This window comes from Miscanthus floridulus, chromosome 6 (assembly GCF_019320115.1).
Source record: "Miscanthus floridulus cultivar M001 chromosome 6, ASM1932011v1, whole genome shotgun sequence".
In the NCBI taxonomy this organism is placed as follows: Eukaryota; Viridiplantae; Streptophyta; class Magnoliopsida; order Poales; family Poaceae; genus Miscanthus; species Miscanthus floridulus.
The window spans coordinates 60,396,453-60,418,041 of record NC_089585.1 but is presented as its reverse complement, the minus strand read 5'-3'; positions in this window follow the sequence as shown (position 1 = coordinate 60,418,041).

The window sequence follows — 21,589 nt, the reverse complement described above, 5'->3', positions numbered from 1 at the left end:
CTAGGCCATCATTTAAACTGGTCGGCTCTCATTTTCACTGCTCAAATCATTAACCAAGTTGATCGGCTTCATGACAAACTGCTTGGACTTGACTAAGATGGCATCGCCTAGTGGATAGAAGGCGCTTGAGGACTAGCTGTGGGGGTCTAACCGTAGGTACCCATGGCAATTCACATGGGATGCACCAAAAGGGATGGTCCAGCCCACAAGACAAAGGCGCAGCACATGACATAGCTCGCCACATGCCACAAGGCATCTCGGCGGTATCTTGGAGATCACGTAGAATCTGTTAGGATATGCCAAATGTGTAATTCCATGTAAATAATATCTGTTACCTGATTAGACTTAAACCTGATCGGCATGTTACCTGATTAGACTTAAATCTATTAGGCATGTAGAGGACCCCTCAAAACACATGTAATCATATACAATAGCCAATACAAACTGACAGGACATTGGATTAGGGTATTACGTTAAGCTGATGCCCTAAACCTATATAAATCTTGTGTCTTGTCACCATCTCGCTCTCGATCTTGCTCACCTCTCTGATAATTCTACCATCACAGGTAGCCCTCTCGGTCGACTGCCGAGCATATTTTGTTGACAAGTAAATATAAACTTCATTAACATAAAAGTTTCACAAATTCTAAGATTTAATGTCGAAAGAGTAGGCAGTTGCTAATGTACTCAATTGGTTGATGCGGTCCCAAAACCTAGAGGTAGTGAACCATAGCGAAGATGATAGCATCTCCATCCATGGACACATTGTATCTATAAAGTATGTTTACTTCCTATCCAGTCCTACAAAGCACAAAAATCTCTCCACAAATAGGGTCTTGAACGATTCTTGTCAAATTTTGTGATCTGAGAAGGTGAGGAATAGCAGCTTCAATAATCAACAGTCGGTCCATGTGAATGCTCCATCCCCAAGTAGCAAACAACATCATCTAGGGTCCTAGTGCCACCCCTAGCCGCCAAAACGCAAGGTTGCTCGCATTAAAATGACTTCTTTCAAAGTAAGACATCTATTGCAATGAAGAAATTCCTAATATGAATAAAACTGATACCGAACCCAAAACTAATTGGAGCCAAATGCAAACAGGGGGTGACCGAATCCATCTAACCTTCATGGGGCGTTGTCCATGACGACAATGCAAGGTGCTCAAGGTAGGGCAAGTACAGGCGAGGGGTCAAAATGAAGATGAAGCAAGGGTGGGGAGAATGAAGATGAAGAAACAATGGGTGGGGAGAACTAATGGTTTTGTATTAGGGTTTTTTAGTTGGTTGAACCACCACCAAGGCACCGATAGGACCCGAGGGGAGTTGGGAATGGGCTAGGCGCTTCTAGGTTTGTTGCCAAGCAAATAGTCTAGATTGATCGGCAGCAAGAATAGACGGTGTGGGATAAGTTAAACAGTGTCCGTATTAAGCCAACTATTGCCACGCTAATCCAACGCTATAATATGGCGATTGTCAGCGGAAAAACTGCTTTTAGATTCTCCTAGAAACAACCACAACTATACATGATGGATTTTTTCCCTTTTGATTCACAAATATATAGAAAATTAAAAAACATTCATCGAGAGATCAAATCCATGCACTGGCATTTAGGAAGTAGTATTGGAAAGAACTTGCTTTGCATTTCATATAAAAAATGTGGCATTGAAGAGTTAAATCTATGTGAATAGAATTTTTTTATTGATTGATAATATATATCTAACATATGGATACAATTTGGACGAGTATATAATTGTACTCGTCCAAAAGCATAATAACTAACCTAAACTATTAAAACTACTTATACTAACTATAAATTACTTAATCTAAATATATGATCCTCTCGCAGAAAGGATCATACTTGCCTCACGCACTTGGGAGGAGGTGAGGCAAAGTTGGTGTCAGAGTTAGAGTCATCATCATCAGAGTCATCATTGTCGTCTTCGGCTTCGGCGTTGTCCTCGTCCTCCTCCTCTAGGTCCTCCTTCTCGGAGCTCCATGGAGGACTATAATTAGACATCCCATCATCTGAGGAGATGTTCTCCTCAGAGGAGTAGTGGGAAGGCAATTCATCCTTACTGGATGATGGGCTGCTTGGAAACTATTGGTATTTATTAACGTTTATAGAAATTAATCCGCAAGCGTACGGAATTACCGTTGTAGCATTCACCCGGAAGTATTTAGGGTATCATATTTCCATAGGGAACGAAGATATATCTTCTAGCTAATTCGTTCAAGGACAACACAAGGATAGCGGATGAGGGTAGAGAAGAATTCCTATGTCTTAGGCTCTAAGGATAGATAAACTCTACTTCTACTTGCTTATTTCGGGCACCGGAGCGTAAATGGTCTGCCAGGCGATACCGGCATGTAGCTCTATGCCATACCTGAACGTGGGGGATTATGAGGGATGGATAGGGCTATCACCACCTGCCGCCTACCCCTTAACCATGGGATAAGAGGCAAACAAAGGTAGCCTCTAGCCTAGACACCACATCTACGCTATTGACTACTACTCTAGTGTGTTAACAAGGGTTATCCATCTTTATTAGGGCCCTTGTACTAGAGCATCTACCATGGGGATGGACGATGATCCCGCAAACAAGTAAATGTATAGCATAACTACTCAAAGACTTTATAACCAAAAGAACCATGAACACTTACTAAGATACCCATTGAGGTACAAAGCCGGTGTTCACCGAGGTACAAGCGAGGGAAGGTTACCAATAAGCCTAGCACTTCTTCCTGAACTCCCCCTCACATCTCTCCCTACTAAGTTGCTAGAGCTAGCTAGGGCCTATGCCCATGGAGTGGAGATGCTCTTGCTTGTGCTTTGTGATGCTCTTGTATGTTGTTGAAATGAGGAGAGAGGAGCCTCCTTTTATAGGTGGAGAGGAGGGGGTCTCTGGAATATTGACCATTCCCATATGGAAGGACCAAACCACCTCCTTAGCATTAAATTTACCACTATCCCCACCTGAACCGACCAAAGAGAGGCTATGTGAGGCAACCAGTGAAGTTTGGGCCCAAACAAAGCCACTTGGGGTGTGGCTGCACCCGCACTGGGGCCATATGTGGTGACCCCCAAGCTGTGCTCTCCCTTGGGCTTCTAGATAACTTATGTAGTGGTGTTCCCATCAGTTGCGCTCACTAGGGGTGTGGTTGCACCCCTACTGAGGCCATTGGGCCCCATCTTTCATGGCTGACCTTCTATTGACTTCTTAATTTCAACCACGTAGGTGCTTGGCCCAGTCTCTTTGGTTGAGTGGGCTTTCCCTTGGTTCCTTTGCTATGTGTAGGATGGAAATGCACTTTGCGTGATTGCATGTTCTTGTCATATTTCCATGCTTTCATATAAGTCATCCTGCAAAAGACAATTCACCAAAACTAGTGGAACTTGTGAGTTATAAGCCCTAATTCTAAGTTTGGTGACCATTTGTGCAAATTTTATGTGAGAATTGGCGGTTAGAAATAGGAGTTAAGGATCACCAATAGAAACTTGATGGGGCTATTCGATATTTTCTCTATAGATTGGAAGAGAAGGGGATGATGGATGAAGAAGAGGGGTGGTTTTAGAGGGCACCGGGCTTGAAGTATATGTACAGTAGCGGGTACGTGGCTCTTAGGCTTTAGGCGGTAGAACTAATGGTGATTTGATGGCCTTGGAAGTTGAGGCAATTCAACACTCATGCTGAATCTACTGTAGGTTGACCAAACGCTATTTTAGGGCTATGGGCAAAATGCGTATCCCAGTCGGCCCGACTTTTCATGCAACAAAGGAAATGTAACCCCAATACCACTACCGCATCTATCATTAACCTGTTGGTGGTAGAAGTCTGAACTACCAGTTTTAGTCTTAGGAGGCCTCACTATTATTCCAACTGACAGTGCAAATATCACACCATCGCTTCTATCGCTACGGCAGTGAAAGTGGTGATAGTGATAAATCAATCTATATTTGTGCTTTGCGGGCTGGTGTGTTCAATGTGGTAGGTGGCTATTGTGTTTTGCTCCATCAGGATGCCCTAACAATGTGGTACATGACCGCAAAGCTCTACCATGTCAGTGTGCTGCGTATTGGGGTTTGTGACCTAGGCAGGACCAAGTGGTCTCATCGTCATTGTACTGGTCATGATTTTGGGAGGCCATTGATTTCCCTGACCTCACGCGGGCATATGACATTGGCTGTGACCTCCTGTGGTTCACCACATGGCGCGATGTCACACCCAGTTTTCCAAAGAAGACCAACCACTCATCATATGTGTGCCTAGGAAGTCCACACATACAACACAGAATAGAAATATCAAAACAATGTTTATATAAAGTAGAAAACATACTTAAATTAACACTTACAACTATTAGAGTATGTAGAATGGTTGCTAAACTTCTACTCAGGCTCCATTCTTCTTAGGGATGGTTGACTAGGGGCTCTGTACACCAAGCACTACTAACAGTTCTCTAAAAATTCCATACCATCTTTGTCCTTCTTCTAAGCAGCACTTTACTACAAACTAGGGGTGTGGGGGAAATAGCAAGGATGAGTCCATGTCGAACTCAGCAAGTACAGATGGAAAGTAATGACATGCATGACTTATAACAAGGAAAAGGTAGACACTATTTAACTACAATAAGCATTTTTAGTTGGCAAGTTTTATTAGAACAACCTAAATTTCTATGGTGAGTAAAAGAATCCAATCCATTAATTAGGTTGCATATTAATTTAATCAATATTATAAGTAGCCATCATCCAAAAAGAATCCATCATCAAGTCAATGATCATACGAGGTAGCCACCTCCAACAGATAGCCATCTGTCCAGATAATCCATCATGCGAGGCAGCAACATCAACCAATATGAGGTAGCAACCTCAATCTGATATCCATCATCTTAGTCCAAAAATCCATCATCTTCCAAAAGAAATCCATGAGCACGACTGATATATTAGTTTTATATTCTGTGGAGGTTGTACACTTTCACTTCAAGTCTAGATTCCCATATGCCTAGGTTAATTACTCCCAAAATACTCCCAAGGTAAGCAGGCAGGGTTTCACTATGAGACTATTCATAGGTTCTAGCTATTAGAGTGCAACCCGCTAGGAAGAGCTTAGGCGCATGGCAACCATCACCGTAGCCATGAGACCCAAATTACCATACTTCAAAACCTAAACCCCCATGTAGCGCCTTCCCAGTAGGTCACACTCTACTAGTAGAGGTCTTGATACTACATCAAGCCAGAGCCATATAGGTTGAAGCTGTATTGTAAGTCCTCGGTGGTCGCACCATGAGCTCAAGACAATATCATACCATCATCCTCAGTTGCATAACCAGAAATCCAGTATCACATATCATATATCATATCCAGTATCAACATATATCTTGGGCCTGTGCGGGTTGGAGCAACTAAGCAAGTCTACCCATCTATAAAACCCAGGGTGCAAGGATGGAATACAAAGACCAGGCAAGTCCTTAGGGTTCATAGTATTAGACACATGCATAGAAAGTTAGTGTATTTAAAGTTCATAGGTAAACAACATGATCAAAGGGAGCCTGCACTTGCCTTATTCCCAAAGTTAAGCTACTCATAAGACTTCAACGTCAATCTTCTAGTCTCCAGCTCCTGCTGCACTTATCAGTCCTCAGCTCCTGGTCTTCGGTGCTAAAGAACCGCTCTTCTTCTACTCATAGTAACCAAGCAACAGATATAGACAAACAACAGACATGACTAAGAATAGACATCTAACAAAAGAGGCACTTGAAAGGAACGCCCTAAACGGCATGGCTCACTGCTATGATCACGAGAGCGCATGAACAACCAAGAATGGAGCTATAGTTAAAGAGGACACATCATCGAGGTTGCAACACAATGGAGAAGACAGAGTATAAGCTTGATGTATTCTAGTTAAAGAAATAAGGTGATGAACATTTTAGAGAAATATCCTAAAGTTGAATTAACCAATTTATATCAAGTTATAAAAGCCAGAGTTAAACCTAATTCATATTTTATTTATAAATAATTATATATCATTAATGCCATTTAAACATTTATAGTTTTGAAATATAAAACATGTGATATCAATTAATCGGATCATTATATGTTACGAGGTTGATCTAAGCATGCCATTGTTGAAAAGGTATTTATGTTGATATTAATCATGTTAACAATTATTTATGAAAGACCAAAGTATTAGTCTTTGTTGTTTTTATAATTAGAAAGGGCGTTGAATAATCATTAATCAAGTTAATATTTATGTCGAGATCCAAAAGCATAGGATGTGGCAAACATCACTGCTAACACGTAGCTTACGTCGTTACGAAGCTAATTCAAGAATAATGGGCTAAATCGGAGCTAAAACGCACAAGTTATGGCTAAAACTATCTTCTGAGGACCATTCTCTGAATAAAACACCAAACCTAGGGGCTAACAGATGAAACTAGGGGCTAGATCATAAATAAACAAAACTATCGAGGGCTAACTCACGAAAACCGAAGGGCTTGGATGGCGGGTTCTATTAATCGAAAGCTTAGGGGCTAAAACATAAAAGGTAGGGACCTTATTCTAATTATTATGAACTATGCTGGACAGCGGGTTGATAAACAGAAAGTCTAGGGGGTTTTTGTCTAAAACAACTAGGGGTGACAGGGGTTTGACAACATTGACGCGGTCCTCACTAACATGGCGCCTACATGGCACTGATCGGTGGTGGCGTGGCCGCTGTCCTCGGGTTGACTAGGTCAGGTGTGGATCTAAGCCACTGAATCTAGATCAGATGGCTAGGAGGGGCTCGGCCAGGCTTTGACCAGCCGAAGGAGGTCAGCGCAGGCATAGGCATGATGGTGCACCCTAGGAGATAGCAGCAGCTGGTCAGAGTGCGGCGGCGATCATGCTATGGTGCATGGCAAGCTATGGCGAGGACATGGGAACACGGAGCATGGCACGACAAACATGATGGGGTGGGTTAGGGTCACCGGCATGGTGTAGTTGTGGCGACGCGCCATGGTAGGCGGCCGTGAGCTCGTTGGAGCTTGGTAGGATGGCGTTGCAGGGCATGGTGGGCAAGGTGAGCGCATGGGCATATAGCGCATGTGACGGTGAGCGCGGTGCGCGCCTTCACCATAGCGGAGAGTAGCCGGGAGCGATAATGCTCATGGCGTAGTGGATCTGGGATGGCGGCGCTCCTACAGCGAGGTCGCGTGCACGGGAGAGAGCAAGAGAGGGAACGGGAGATGCACCGATGGCTTACTCACCTCATCGCGAAGGTCGGTGACAGATTCTCATAGATGGGGAAGCAACGGTGTAGGTGATTAGCGATGGTGTAGGACTCTTTTTGGTGGCGGCTATGGTGGCAATGCAGTTAGGGCATGAGTGTCGGTGATGGCTCCTCCTAGGTTTCCAAAAGGGGATGCAGCGCACAGGGCAAGGCCTTTATAGGCCTGGGCAACATTGGTTCATGCGCATGGGGAGCATCCAGCAGTGGCAGCATGCTCCAAATCACATGGCATGCTAGGAAAGAAGGGCCGGGTCGTGAACACGTGGGTCGGGGCTGGCAGGTGGGGCCCGCTTGGCAACGGCTGAGCGCGGGACGCGGGTGCTGCTGCGGCTCATGGTTGGGCCATGGTTGCTGGGCTTGGCGGCCTGCTCGCGCACGCTAGAGCGAGGAGGAGCAGGCCGCGGCTAGGCCAAAAGCTAGCGCAGGCCAAAAACGAAAAAAGGAAAAGAGAGAAGAAGAAAAGGCTTTTCCTTTTATAAAACATGATTTCCAAACCATTTTGCAAAACAAATTTGAAACCAAAATTTGGGAGATTTAGTTAGGTTATTTTGGAACATGATTTTAGAATATTTTTGAAAGCTAAACATTTTTCTTTTAAATACATTTTTAAGTGTTTTCAAACTCAAATTTGAACTTATTTTGAAATGCACCTTTGAAGTTTTATTTATCCAAAAATCAAAAGGATTTAAACCTGGCTTGCTCGAATTTTCCAAACTCATTTTGTCACACAACAAAGACAATGCAAGGGCACAAAAGCAATCAACAACTCATATGAACTTTGTAAAAAAATTATAAAGCCACTTTTCCTCATTTTGTATTGACAATAATTAATTAAATCTTGGAATATTTTAGAAAAATTTTCAAATCCTTTATTTTATTTAGTGTTTTCTAATAACAATCCAAAATAGGAATTTTCTGGTGTTATAGATCTACCCCACTTAGCATGAATCTCATCGCAAGATTCAAAGAGACTTGGGAGAAAGATAAAGCAGATCATCAAGGTTGCATTGAGACTTTTGACGAGATATGATATAACAATTTAGAATTAGCAAAGGTTGACAAGATAGACAAGGATTGATCTTCAATGTTATTTTGAAATTTTAGGAGATGGGATCAAAGGATTGAAGATCAGCATCAGTTGAAAAGAAAGATAAAGGTTGATCGTAGAGTCTTCACATTAGGAGGTGTAAAGACAAGGAGCAAGGACTAGCAAAAGATGATAAGAAAATAAAGAGATTTTAAGGTGCTCATAATTCCTTGATTCAAGATTTATGGGATGTATCATGGAGGATTAAGAATTAGCCAAGGTTGACAAGAAAGAAAAAGATTGATCTTCAAGTCTTCGTGCTTCATAGATTCTAGGTCTATAAGATCAAAGGTCGGCAAGAATGATAAGGGTTGATCACAAGAACGATAAAGATCTCGAGGTTCTTCATGTTTTCAAACTTGAGATTCTCGAGGTTGATGGTTGTAACACCCCAAAATTTGCCACTTTTGAAAATAGAGTTCAAATGATTTATTTGTGAATTTTTGTGCACATGAAAACATAGGAAAATAAAAATTTTCATTAATTTAAAATTTATCATTAGGTACAAACATGTTTGTTGCATTCATGCCGGTCGCACCTCGTGTTTCTATGTGCAAAATGTGTGTTATTTTTATACGTTTGGGAGACAAATATCTATCTCTAGGAATTTTCCAGCTTCTTCCTGGAATTTAATTCCTACCTCCTTCACCTTAATATTTATGTTCCAAGTTCCCAACAATATTTTTATGAGGTCCAAATACTTTATTTGGGTTCATCATGTTCCAAAGTGCCTCTGGGATTTTTTTCCCAAATTTTCGGAGGTCTCGGAGTATTTTTCATGGCTTAAATATCAATTCTGGACTTTTCTAGAATTATTTTATCCACGAAATTAATTAATTCTGAAAATAATAAATCTCTCATTTTCCCAATGCTCGAAGCCCATGTGCAATAATCCTAATAAATCCTAAAGGCCCATGCATTTATTTACTAATGGACTTTAATGATTATTTAGGCCCATTAGTAAATGTGGAGGGTGCAATGTCAATTAGTATCATATTGCTAGTTGATGTAGATGTGGGGAGTTTTTCTTCCTATAAATCTATACCAACCCCTTAGGCAAAGCACACCAAAACTATCGTAAGGGGAGCCTCTCGTTTGGCTAATCCCTCGTGTAGTAAATCAGATTTTTCTCCTCCTCTCGCCATCGTCGTCGCCATCGCCGCCACGCTACCTAGCCCGGTCGTACCTCCGGTCCAACCATCAACACGTCTTCATGACTGGCACTGCTGACGCTTAGTGTTGATTGGGGTAGTACTCATCTACACCGTCGATGCCCATCCAGTCTGAGCTACCATCATCTGTCTCCATGGTCATCGGTGAGTACTTCAGTCATTTGCGCCATGCCCCATCACCCGTTATCTGTCCATGTTCTGCTGCTTATCTGAAGCATCTCCTATCCTTTGCCTTTTGTGCCATGTTCCACTTTGCATGCTAGCCAGCAAGCTACCTCGTTCGAGTTGGTCTAGTAGATCTACAAGTCAAGATTCAGTAAGCCAGCATGTTACGACAAATCTGATCATCTGGCGCCATGTTCCTCTATGCCAGCGTGGAGTAATAATCAGAATCCCCCAAGAACCACAACTGTGAGTGCATGACCTCTTCCTTTCTAATCAATCATTGTTCCTTGTTAGAAGAAAGTATCCATCACCTATGTTACGTGTACAGCTTTAATCCTGCTGTTCTAGCTCTGTTTCTACCTGTTTTTGGTTATCGCGATAACATAGTATGTATGATAGTGTCGACATTTAATATGTCGCATATTTTATTTAAATTTAAATATTAACTTGATTAAGGTTAATGTGCAACTAGCTTTCTAAATTAATTAAAAGCAATGTAGGGTTTTCACGTCGGCCTTTTATAAATGAATATTAAATAGATTAATCAACTTAAATGTGTTCTTATTATAATTTGTTTATCTTAAACATGATCATATAAAACACATTTAGATGCTCTCATGTGCATTTTTTTTCTTTTGCAAAGTTGAACTTTAATCGGTTTAAATTATACTGCAACGTTTATAAATAAAACATGATTAGCTTTAACTCAACTTTTGAAAATAAATATGTTTTGGTTAATCTAAATTAACATTACTCATAATTTTTTCTAAGCTAACATAAATAAAGCTTGTAGTTATTTTTTTATAATATAAAACTTCCGGTAGTCGTTTCTTTTTAATGATAGTTCCGCTACCGGCGTTTCTTATGATCTCCTAACACTCGCTCTTTTAGTATGTTGCTTACCCTTGTGGGGTGTACTGTTCTTAGTTGCTTTTATTGTTGTTTGTATGTTTACCTATGCATTGTGCTTGCTATAAGTAGAACGAGAAACATTTGTAAGCACTAAAGATCAGAAGGTGATGACCAGAAGTAGAAGTATGAGGGAGTTTGAGCAAGTGTATAAGGCAAGTATAGCATGGGATCTTCCTTGTTGTCCTATACACCTTTAATCATTTAATTCATACTGCATGTGTCTACCTTGACTACCACTAAGTATTTCCTAGTACTTTGTACTTTGTACCTTGTGCCTTGATACCTATGGGGTATTACATTGGGTAGTTTGATGCTAGTGCTCAACTACAACCATGATCTTGTAACTTGACTAATGGATTATGCAATAAACACTAAAAGATGCTTTTTAGCAACATGGAACAAGGGGGCTAGAGAATTGGGCTATTTTATAGTGCTCTAGATTCCTCTCCCAAAGGACTTATCTGTAAGTGATCATTCGAGACTTATAATACAACTGTGAGGGCTATATTGCTCTACCTTTAGCTCAGTATGAGGACCTTTTCTAGCTTGTTAGAGGTTACCTTTATTGGCATAAGAATGGCTTACCAAATCAGGTATAGGATAGCCTCTATCCCCTTGTGTATAGGTTGCGTGTCATTGTGCCATCAGGAAGGGGGGTTCCTACATCTATTTGTCGAGTGAATCTAATGGCCCTCACTTGTTAGATGAACCTTTGAAAGGCTTCATAGTGAACCCTACTGACCTTCCTTGGAAGTGGGTCAAGAGATTAGCTACCTCGGGCAAAAGGATAAATCATGACTCACAGTGAAAGTGTACAACCTCTATAGAGTGTAAAACTGGTATATCAGCCGTGCTCACGGTCACGAGCAGCCTTGGAATATTTACGGAATATATGATCACTAATGGTTAATGATGATGAACAAAAATGATACTGATGAGGAAGATGCCCATTAATGATTACTGTTTATGCTATTCATTATTCATGTTTACCTGATCATGTGTTTATATGGGCTTGTGATAAACTTGTTGCTACTCCTATGATAAAATTGTGATCATTAAAAGCTAATCATAGTTGAACTAGTGTCAGCCTTTTGAGCCTCATGAACCTCATGTTATATTTGTTGAGTACGACATGTACTTACGCTTGGTTTATTTTACACATATTTGGAAAAATCCTAGATGGGTACCAGATTGCTAGAGTTTGGAGGAATTAGGCTTGTGATCAACCAGTTAGTTGTCCCTGTGGAATGGGAGTCTTCACCCGAAGATCAAAGTTGTCTTTCCGCTGTTTGCTATCTAAGGTTATATTCTTTATACTAAGTATATTATATATTGAGCATTGTCTATTGATATTACCTTTATTTGTAGCTATATGTGAGATTTGACTTCCTGGGCTCACATATGGTGCGTATCTGGTTTTGTTCTTAAAACCAGGTGCTACAATGGAGGTAACAAACGCTACCCCACTTTAATAAAGTGTTTTCTTATCTTCAATGTATTTCGTTATCGAGTACCACTTCAACAACACAACACACCACTTGAGATTTGAAGAAACAAGAGAGAGAAACATAACTAAGATTTGAGTGGGTGGTTGGGGTGATTCGACAAAACATTCCAACATCTTGCTAAGTAAACTAGCCTGTCATGCAACTCATAACCCATATATAGAATGTAAGGACTTTAGGGTCTGATGAAAATAAACAACTCATTTTACAAAAGAGGGTTCAACTGAATTGAAAACAAAACAATATAAGATGAAAAGACATATCTGACTTTGTTTGTTGCTCTAAGCGTTTTAGACCTTTTTGACTGACTCAAATATATCTGGACCTCCATTCAGATTCCTATTACATTTATGATGTTGAGAAAAAAACTACCGATACATATATGGTCCTCATTCTCTCAAGTTGCACCATCATCTGCTGGTTATTCCAATACACCTTCTATTTCTTAGGGTGAGGTTGAGTGCCTTCATATTCAATCCTGTCTCCTAAAGGGGCTGTTAGAGATACCGAGTGCTGGGCCTAGTTAATCACTCCATGACAAGTGGTTAACCACCCCCTTCTAAGAACAACATCAATCTCCATTGACTCTACAACTATAAGATCTGCCACAAAGTTTACACCCTTGATGTTAAGACTAAATTTTAAACATATGCAGGATGCTCTTATCCTCCCTCTTGGCGATTTAACAAACATGGGTTTCCTCATGGCAAGCATAAATATCTTATGATCAGCAACATGTTTGCTCAAGATCAAAGAATGTGAAGAGCTAGGATCAAACAAAACTATGGCAGGGGTTGAGTTTACCAAGATCAGTCCAAACACAACATTTTCTGCTTCACGGGCAGTACACAGATCCACATGGTTCCACATGCCATTAACATAGTTTTGCTTCCCTTTATTTTCTAATGTCTGGCTACCTTGGCCTTGAGCTTCACAAATTGTTACTAGCGATTGCCCTTTCATGGCCTGATTTTGACTTCTTCCATCGAGTAACTATTGATTCCTCATGAGGGTGTTGTTTAGTGCATCACCAGTATTTTCTTTTGGGACCAAACCTTGCTTATGATTGTTGTTTCCATACACATATGGGTACTTCTTCGGACACTGCCTCATTAAATGTCCCTCTTCATGACAATGGTAACAAGTCTTGCTAGTAGGTTTTCTAGGGGTGCTATCCTAATGTTGGATTCCTTGAATCAATGTGCCCTGAGTAGCTAGGGTGCTACCAACTTGTTGATTCCAAGGGTTCACCTTCACTAGGGTTTCTTCGCTTGTTCGTTTCTTAGCTTGCTTGCTCTTTCTAGGCTAAAATTCTATATAGGAGATGGTCCATCCATCTAGACATATCTCTGGCATAGTAGGTGTAGCTAGAGTGGTATCTGACTCTTTAAGATGCGAATGTGTCTAATGAGAGTTTGGAACTAAAGCTATCTATGATGTAGAACTCTGATTTGGCTCCACGCTTAATAATGGCTCTAGTGAGATTGCCTTTCTTTTCTTCTTCCCTTAAGTTTGGTGATCCTGGGGTACATTGGCTTTTCCTTCACTTGTTCTAAAGATAGGGTAAACCATAATGTCAACAACAGTGACACGATTCCTGAATCCCAAGCGCCTCATTGATATCACTTTCTTTGGATTCCATGTTCTTCCAGCGCCTCAATGAATGAAACTGAGAATTTTTCTATGGTTTCACTCCACCTAGTACCTGGCCTTGTGAAGACAAGGGTTTCTCCTTGTTCATTGAGGACAAGGATAGCATAGCTGGGTCTTCTTCACATTTTATATGAGCCCCTTCAATGTAATAGAACCAACCAATTTATAAGAGCACAACACATGTTACAACTATTTCACAAGTAGTTCATAAGTATCTCATACATCGAAGTTCACATAGTTATTACAACATGAGTTCACAAATAGCGGAAGCAAAGTAGTTGCAAACCATCACACACACTAAGTTCAAATACAAGCCAGCTCCATAGTCATATCCAACAAAAGCATCATGATAAGATAACATAGAAGATCATGCCCATGATCTAGTCTTCATCCCCAGTAGGGTGGAGACAATACTTGCAGTAGCCATTATAAAGCATGTCATCTGCAACAAGAGGGAATAAACCCTGAGTATGAGAATGTACTCAGCTAGACTTAACCATCGTAAACCAAAAATAAATGACACTAAGGAGTGCAAGGCTTTATCAGTGGATCTCGCTTGACAACCATTTTGCATAAAAGCTTTAATGATACAAGAGCATAATTTAAATTATTAGTTATGCAGCAAGTTATCAATATTAACTTGTCATCTAGATTAGCACCTGTACCAGAGCAAGCACTTGATTAAACTCGAAACATTAGTAACCATATCCGGTATAATGTTGTAACATCATCATCATCATTATAACCATCAAGTTCAATTAAGTGTCTCTATGTTGCCGCTGCTCAATCAAGTTCTCACTATCCGGGAGAGACAATGACTCGAATCGATTCCTACCTAGCTGGGGAATTATTCTTAACACACACCCAAGCAACCTGATCAGTGGTTGTCTCGAGTCACCTTTGGTATAGCTTAGGAACAAATTCATGGGTTCAAGCAGCGCCGCACTCTCAGGGAATCCACTCTGCCAGGAGGTCAATCTCTCCTTTGGACTTACGCCAATGGATCCCTGCACATCCTTACTACCACCAGCGTGCGCACTTTCACTTCCCGACTTCTGGCCTGAGTTGAGCTACTCGGCTTCACGGTCGGAATGAGTTATCCGGCCAACTAAGTGATAGGCATGCATTCAACATGACATGAGGACGTACAGCGAATCGGTCCTTAACCGACACAGATAGGGATAGATCCACACCCAAGACCTTCTTGCCTTGTTGTTTCACTATTGACATCCCGCCCCGTCTCCATTTATTATTAACACAAGGTTATTTCCACAATAGCAAATATAGCCAACCATGACCAGACATCATCCTATCTTGCAGGTGATAGGAAATCACCTAACTTTACTGGTCTAAGCATGGCTAAGCATTGATTCGCTCCTAGACCTAAATATGATTCAGGGTACATTTACTGGACAAGGAATAGATAGATATGCAACAAGTGTTTGCATCCAACGCCTATAAATTAATGCATTAAACATATAAAGATACTCAAAGTAACCTTTTTTAAAACATAGGAGACTTAGAATGCTCTAGGGCTTGCCTTTTAGAAAAGATGAAGGTTGGTGATCGGTACACTCAATAACTTCTTCGTTGGCTCCTCCTTCTGGGGCCTGCACCTCCTATTCCTGAGCTTGCTGCTGCTCCTCCGGAAGTCCTTGCTCGAATTCTAGAAGCGTGACTCCCTCCAGAACACCTATTGTATGCATATGCATAGCATAAGAGTCATGCATGCAAAAGAGATGGAAGGTGATGATGAAATATACGTCCATGTATAGACGGACACATGAATGACATGATGATTCAAGATTAACATTTATTTTACTGAGTAGATGCATCTCTTCATGAAAGAAAGAACTACACACTCACCAAGCTCTAACAACCTAAGATAAAGTTGTTCATCTTTAGTAAGAGGTCTAGCACCTGCAACTAACAATTTATTTTAATTAGCCTAGGCATCTAAATCATCACATTAACTCAATAAAGCAATCAAGTTATTCACTGCATTCACAGATATAGGGCTGCAGACAGCAGCTGCTAGTTTAACTCATAACTAGAGTTGTGCTAACCCAAAACACATGCAATAAGACAATACAGAGAGCTTATGAAATTTTCTACAATTCATATTTAATCAACTCAGCAAGATTCCCAAGTTAACAAGACCAAACAGACACATTTATCAAACCTAGTCCAGAAATTCCAGAGAACTACAAGTTCTGAAGACCAATTTTGAACAGTCATAACTCACAAACTATTTGGACAAATGCTGTGAAAATTTAACACAAGCTATTTAAGTGAGTTATCTACAACTTTGTTATACACAAGATTCACATCAAACATTATATTCACCATGTAATTTGCTTAAATCTAGAATATGTCTAGAAAGTCACTATAAGTGAATTATAGTGAAAATAATATTTCACTACATACAAGAATGGTACTTTGAGCACTACCAATGTTACCAACAGTTACCATACATCAAATGAGCACTAGAAAACATATTGGCCACTCCCAAATAAATACTTTTCATGCCTTTATTAATTTATTTAGATAATTATGTGAAATAATAAACACATAGCAAAAGTGTATAGAAAATACCACAAAAATTATAGTAACTTATACATGTCCCCAGTAGGCTACTATATAAATTTCACAGCATTTAAACAAGCATAACATCCTACACAAAAATGACAAGCCAGCTGGGCTTAAAATAGCTTAAATAGGAAATCTTATTAAAAAGTGTCAAACAATAGTATTCATATTTTTATTAGCTTCATCACAGCACAAGAACACTATACAAAAAGTTTCATGCTCAATGGATATATATTATTACCATGAAAAATAGCACAAGAATCTAGCATTTATTTAAGATAAATAGCAAACTCCTATTTCCAACAAGATCACTATGCAACCAATATTTTTCCTAGGTAGTACATGGCAATACAAGACCAACAAAATTGGAATCACATTTTTAGCACTTTCCTAGCTCAAGTTATAGATTTTACAAGATTAAAAATATTTAAAAGCATTTATCAAACTCTATTTTATTCTCCTAGAAAAATACAAGAAATAGTGCATTTCATATTTTTATCAAATACTACACTTCATGATGAATCCAACAAAATTTGGTTCACCCCATTAGGACACTCCTAGCCCTAGATATCATTTTCCAAAATTAGCCCAAAAATCTAGAAAAGAAATACACAAAACCTAATACTGTAGTCACTAACACGAGAGACCCACAAGTCAGCGGACCCCACAGGTCAGTCAGACAGAGGCAGGGGCGGTGGTTTCACCGGTGCTCGCTCGCCGATGGTGAACTCTCTGAGAAAACAAAAACCACTGTGATGATCCTCACCCTCTCCCGCATCTATACGTGTAGGTGGTAAGCACGGAGGCGCACTAGAGATAGTTTGTCGCCGGCCATGGTGGCACGGTGGCGCTACATGGAGGTGTGCCGGCCATCTTTGGCCACGGCAGGTCCAAGCGAGAGGCGCCTTAGCATCATGGTGCTCGGGCGAAGCTATCAATGCTAATCTAGGGTGAGTGAGTGCGCTAGGGAAGCCTAGCCGTGGGCATGTCTACGCAGCGACGGAGCTCACTCTGGCGAGACTCACGCGCCGGTGATGTCAGAGGGGTAGAGGTTTGGTGAGCTAGGGTTAGAGCAACTATGAGGCATGGGGATGACGATGCGAAGGAAAGGAAGCACGGAGGAACGATGGTTAGCCTAGGCCACGGCGAGCTCAAAGTCTGGCGAGGGTCCATTTGTGGCGGCGGTGACGAGAATGGCCAATTGGCCCTCACCATGGCTTGAACAAGACTGCAAATGGGTCGAGGGAGTAGAATGAAGCAAGGCATGTCTACGTGCATGAGCAATTGTGCAATGGCTGACCAGTGGAGGAGCTATGCGGCAGTGGGCTCTCAGCGGCAAGGGCGAGTTTAGTTCTGCACTTTTGCATGGCTCGGACACAGCGAAGCGAAGCGAATGAGGCCAACAAGGTGAAGCTATAGGCATAGGGTGTTGATGTGTCCATGATGGCCTAACTTGCAGGGGCGATGCTGGCATACGGCTGCCAAATGGCCCGCGCAGCCAGCATCCGGTTGGCCACGACGGTGTGAACACGATGGCCATCAGAGCTAGCATCAACTAACTGACAGCGTCATTTCTTCCCCTCCTAATTCCTAAACCAAGGTCAGTTAGCACAAACTCCCTTAATAAAAGTTGGAGATCCATGTGAGGGCCCAAAATTGCTTTAGAAAGCATCTGCTAATTCACAAAGGTTTAAGAGTTACGTCAACCCAAAGTAGGCTACATCAAACTATGAAACTCAGTTAGACTTAGAAAATTTCCTAAGTATGAAAAATAGCATTGCAATGATTTTTGTGATCCAAATTAAAGCATGTTATGAGCTGAATTAGCCTATGACCCAAAAATAAAAGTTCTTACACTACTCAAGTACTACAACTTTGTTTTAGGGTCCATAGCCATGCAAAGTTTCTAAAATGATATTCAACTCTAGTTAAACATACATCATGAAAATGGTACTTTACACTATAGGTATGACTTAGAGACCAAACTAGCCTTAGTTATGAATACCAAAGTTGTTCCTTGTGACATTCTAAACATGTTGGATGTACTCCTAAGGTTCCATAATCATTTCATACATTGACCACATGTAAATCCTAGTTCAAACTAAGCATGTCATCACTTAGGAGCTTAATTAGTCAAAGTGATCCACATGAACATGGTTCCAATAGGCATCCAAAGTGTAGCTAAGGTGTTTTAGTGACCAACATCAACCACTTGCACTTAATCACACATGATTATAAAGCATACATACAATGAAACATAGAAGAACAATAGTATGTTTCACATGCTTCATAGCAATGTTTCATATGAAAATGCTTATGCTATGTAATGCAAGTGCAATTATGCAAGCCTAACACCTAGGGTGTTACATTCAATGTCACCCTAGAGAAGTAGAGCTTGTACTGATAGAATGTTCTAGAGTCTGGCCATCTGATCAGCTGCCATTTCTAGGATTTGAGCTTGCTAGGCTATCATTTGTTCACTACTCAATTGTGTTGCAGAAGACATTTGTTGACTCCAATCATTGGTATTCTTTCCTCTGACATCACCTCTCATGTCCACCATCTGACATTAGGAAATGGTTGAATGAGCAAGAGTATATGGACATAGGGCATGGCATGGAGTAAGAGAAAAGCTAGAAAGGATCAAGATTGATAAATGATAAGTAGGAAAAGAGAGGACACTACCCCACTTAACACAGATCGAGCTACACGTCAAGACTTACTCTTCTAGGCCTCCTTCGAAACATAAGAATAGAGATGACACACAAGCACCACAACAATCAAGATGAGCAAACAGCACATCAACAGCACTATACTTGCTTCTTCAATAGTGGTGGTCTTTCCTAAAGGGAAGATTATGGATGATGAAAGGCTATCGAAATTTTGAACAAGATAGGATCAGAAAACTTTAGGAAAACAACATAAAACAAAAACCAAGGGAGTAAGCAGCATTAGCTCAAAGGAACCTATCAAGGAGGGGATATAAGAGGACAAGGATGAGGAGATAGTCAAAATCAAAGAGTCAAGGGATCAGAAAATAGTTTTATAGTAAAATAAGTTTTAGAAATTGACCAGTGTTATCTAGGCATACGTCCTACAGTCAATACCGCTCTAATACCATTCTGTCATGCCCAGTTTTCCAAACAAGACCAAGCACTCATCATATGTGTGCCTAGGAAGTCCACACATACAACACAGAATAGAAATATCAAAACAATGTTTATATAAAGCAGAAAACATACTTAAATTAACACTTACAACTATTAGAGTATGCAGAATGGTTGCTAAACTTCTGCTTAGGCTACATTCTTCTTAGGGATGGCTAACTAGGGGCTCTATACACCAAGAACTTCTAACAGTTCTCTAAAAATTCCACAGCATCTTTGTCCTTCTTCTAAGCAGCACTTTACTACACACTAGGGGTGTGGCGGAAATAGCAAGGGTGAATCCATGTCGAACTCAACAAGTATAGATAGAAAGTAATGACATGTAAGGCTTATAACAAGGAAAAGGTAGACACTGTTTAACTACGATAAGCATTTTTAGTTGGCATGTTTTATTAGAACAACCTGAATTTCTATGGTGACTAGAAGAGCCCAACCCATTAAGGCCTTGTTTGGATGCGCATGTATTCATCCCAATCCACATGCGTTGAAGTGGAATTGAACTAAATTCTATTCAATTCCACTCCAACACATGTGGATTGAGGTGGATACACATGCATCCAAACAAGGCATAATTAGGTTGCATAATAGTTTAATCAATATTTTAAGTAGCCATCATCCAACAAGAATCCATCAAGTCAATCATTATACGAGGAAGCCACCTCCAACAAATAGCCATCTGTCTAGATAATCCATCATGTGAGGTAGCAACCTCAACAAACAGGAGGTAGCAACCTCAATCTGATATCCATCATCTTAGTCTAGAAATCCATCATCTTCCATAAGAAATCCAATGCTCTTATCATGTGAGGGTTTAGGATGCTCGTGTCCATGAGCACGGCTGATATATCAATTTTACATTCTATAGAGGTTGTACACTTTCACTTCAAGTCTTGATTCCCATATGCCTAGAGTTAATTACTCCCAAAACACTCCCAAGGTGAGCACATAGGGTTTCACTATGAGACTGTTCATAGGTTCTAGCTATTAGAGTGCAACCGGCTATGAAGAGCTTAGGTGCATGGCAACCGTCCCCATAGCCATGAGACCCAAATTACCATACATCAAAACCTAAACCCCCATGTAGCACCTACCTAATAAGTCACACCCTACTAGTAGAGGTCCTGATACTACATCAAGCCAGAACCATATAGCTTGAAGCTGTACTGTAAGTCCAAGGTGGCTGCTCCATGAGCTCAATCCAATATCATACCATCATCCTCAGTTGCATAACCAGAAATCCAGTATCACATATCATATATCATATCCAGTATCAACATATATCTTGGCCCTATGCAGGTTGGAGCAACTAAGCAAGTCTACCCATCTATAAAACCTAGGGTGCAAGGATGGAATACAAAGACTAGGCAAGTCCTTAGGGTTCACAGTATTAGACACATGCAAAGAAGGTAAATGTATTTAAAGTTCATAGGTAAACAACATGATCAAAGGGAGCCTACACTTGCCTTATTCCCAAAGTTAAGCTGCTTAAAAGTCTCAAACTTCAATCTTCTGGTCTCTAGCTCTTGCTGCACTTGTCGGTCCTCAGCTCCTGGTCTTTAGTGCTAAAGAACCGCTCTTCTTCTACTCATAGCAACCAAGCAACACAAATAGACAAACAATAGACACGACTAAGAATAGACATCTAATAAAAGAGGTGCTCAAAAGGAATGCACTAAACAGCATGGCTCACTGCTATGATCACGAGAGCGCAAGAACAACCGAGAACAGAGCTATAGTTAAAGAGGATGCGTCATCGAGGTTGCAACACAACGGAGAAGATAGAGTATAAGCTTGATGTATTCTAGTTAAAGAAATAAGGTGATGAACATTTTAGAGAAATATCCTAAAGTTGAATTAACCAATTTATATCAAGTTATAAAAGCTAGAGTTAAACCTAATTCGTATTTTATTTATAAATAATTATATATCATTAATGCCATTTAAACATTTATAGTTTTGAAATATAAAACATGTGATGTCAATTAATCAGATCATTATATGTTACGATGTTGATCTAAGCATGCCATTGTTGAAAAGGCATTTATGTTGATATTAATCATGTTAACAATTGTTT